The following is a 2,961-nucleotide window of genomic DNA, read 5'->3' on the forward strand; positions in this document are numbered from 1 at the left end:
GCCACTGCTTCTGCCACCCCTACTTATTCTACTACCACTAATAATGTTTATTGATGTAATTTTTATTAAAATTATTTATTAATGGAATTATGTATTTATTAGATTAATTAAGGTAAAATAAAAATTAATGAATTATTCATATGATTAATTAATGAGACACCAATTAATAAAATACTTATACTAATACTTAAGTTGAACAAACCATGACCGTAGATTTATCTTCCCTCTAGACAAATCTGGACTACCACTTACACAGGAAAAGTTAGCCAAACTGTGCTTTATATTCTTGATGTGCAATAGTAAGTTTTTCAACCATCCTTCCTCCTCACTAGTTGCTGCTAGTATTACCAATTCAGACTCCATCATGGACTGAGCTAAGATAGTTTGTTTTTTGGATTTCCAAGAGAAAGCTCCTTCATCCATATTGAATAAATAACTACCGGTAACTTGTATTTATATTCATCTGAAAGGTTATTCCAATCAGCATCGCATTATCCTTCAAGGATTAAGGTAAACCTTTCATAGTGTATCTCCAAATAGCGAAGAGCATCCATTTTTATCTAGATGAGGAAAGAAAGTAAAGGAGTAGTGAAGATGAGAAAGCTCAATTACAATCAGAGGTATTTATAGATTTAAGCTTGCACCCATTTTCATCTTCTTCTTTCTTTTCCATCAACAGTCATTAATATTTTGCATTGACTTAGACTGAGGTGGATGTTTATGATGAACCAGTGGGTTTTACCTGTACTTGTTGGCTTCATCCGGTTACATGAAGGACTGAAATTTCTTAATGCAGAGACTTGAGACTTTGTCAAGTAAATAAGCACAATGACCCGGCAGAGGGAAATCACTATATGGGTGGATGGAGGACCAGATATGGCCCCCCTCTCTTATCCGTCAGTCTTCGATATGTTGCTGTTATGAATTGATCACCTAGTAATTGAGGCCGTATTCCTAAGAAGCCACCAGAAATTTATTTTAGACCCTTAAAACAGTTGGGATATTGGTTAGGATATTTGATTTTTATAGAAATAGTCAAAGGTTGCATCTTTAGAACAACTATACACATCAAAAATAAAATTTTAAAAAAATAATAAAAAAAAAAGTCGTTGCCGGGGATCGAACCAGGGTCACCCGTGTGACAGGCGGGAATACTTACCACTATACTACAACGACTTTGCTGTCTGCTGGACTGTTTCAGTTAGTAAATATGCTACGTGGAGAGGTTGCTGTGTTGCACCCTTATTATGGTGTAGGTTCAGCTTCTCCTTGTTGTCATGCAATACGGTTATGCATCTGCATTCATTTAATAGCAACTGCGGTCATGAGTTGCCAAATAGCCAAATTACTATCTCATATTTGGTTCTTTTTTTGGTAATTTGGTTTCGAGGGCGGTGGTGGACTGATTCATTTGCTAGTTTTTTTTTTTTTGTTTGTTTGTTTTTTTTCATCAATAAGATAAATGAAGATTGCATAGAGATGAAGTGCATCAAGAAATAGATAGTAATAAGAACAACATCAAGTACATAACTGAGTAATCCAACAAGGAAAAGTGAAGGAAAATCAAAAGAACTACCAAAGACAAGCATGATATAACTAATTTATTCGGAGAAGGAATAGCCCGACTATTTGATAGATTTTTTCTCTTGATTAATAATTTCTCTATTGAAACATGAGAAATTTGCTCTACATCTTGACCGGTGATTTGAAAATTCGACCAGTAATCGATGATTGTCGTCGTACTAGAAAAATCCACAATCCAAAAGCTATCGAAGTAAAATAGAATCATCATTAAAGTGAAGAAAAAAATCAACAATAAGGATGAAGGCTACAAGCACTTAAATTGCAGATAATAAAAATAAACCATAAAACTGAAAACTAAAATAAAAATAACCAAATAAAGGAAATCTTAAGACTAAATTGTTAAAAGCAAAAAATACCCTCTCATACTAGATATGAGCAAAGAGGTTAAAAATATAGGTTTCTTTTTCTTTTATGGGAAGAGGGGGGGAGATAATTTATCATAAAAATTAATCGATAAACTGGTGGTTAAGTATCGTGGGATTTGCCAGTGTGGTCTTGGGATCAAACATACTCTCCGATTGATTGGATGGAGTGTGAATTCGTGCACATTCTTTAATGAGTGTATATTTCACATTTTAATCTCTACCCTTGATTTAATTTAACGAGGGACGTAATTCTAAACATGGAGAGTAATGGGGCCATCAGTTAAATAATCAACCAATCAGAAGAATATCTGAAATATACACTGGAGTGTGAACAGATTTGGACTCGGTTGGGATGTATACATGCACGTAAATGTAAGTGTTTGACATTAGTTGGGGCTTGGGCATGTATACACTTGATCAGCAGGGCAAAAGAGTTGATCCTAAGACCTAGCCCTTAAAGCCCATAATACTTAACCACTAACCTAGCAATTAAATGTTGATAAAAATAGTAAAATAAATCCTTTTGGTAAATGTACTCCAACGATATCCCATTTATATTTTTTTAAAACATTGAGCAAGAATTATATACATGTGGGTCAACCTTTGCATAATGTTAAACTTTCTAAATGTCAGAATATAGAGTGACATATGTATTGAACTCATCGTATGAGACAAAAGAATCGTCCAACATACAAAGATATACTAAGAGTAAAGTCCAAAAGCCAGCACGTTACGGTCTTGTGCTTATATTCAAGTTTTAATGAACCCTCTAGATAAATGGCCAAGTTGTCATATAATGCGGCCATACCTTCACATTCATATAGGTGAATTTATCAAGAATACTCTTGTAGATTGATACTCCACTCTAAAGAGTTGCAGAAATCATTAAGAGTCTGAAAAAACTCAACCTCTGCTTGCTTCAGGACATCATGCCATTTGAAATGTATGACTCTGTCTATATCACTTCTGACTTGTTTTTCCATTTGAACTTATTTTTTGGGATCGCCAAATA

General features: G+C 34.1%; 1 non-coding gene across 1 annotated transcript; it reads right to left on the reverse strand.

The window, feature by feature from the left end:
* Positions 1-1,104: 1,104 nt before the first annotated feature.
* TRNAD-GUC lies at positions 1,105-1,176 on the reverse strand. Its single transcript has one exon. It is a non-coding gene; the product is annotated as a tRNA-Asp (tRNA).
* Between the last annotated feature and the right edge of the window lie 1,785 nt (positions 1,177-2,961).

This window comes from Papaver somniferum, chromosome 1, assembly GCF_003573695.1.
Source record: "Papaver somniferum cultivar HN1 chromosome 1, ASM357369v1, whole genome shotgun sequence".
Taxonomy (NCBI): Eukaryota; Viridiplantae; Streptophyta; class Magnoliopsida; order Ranunculales; family Papaveraceae; genus Papaver; species Papaver somniferum.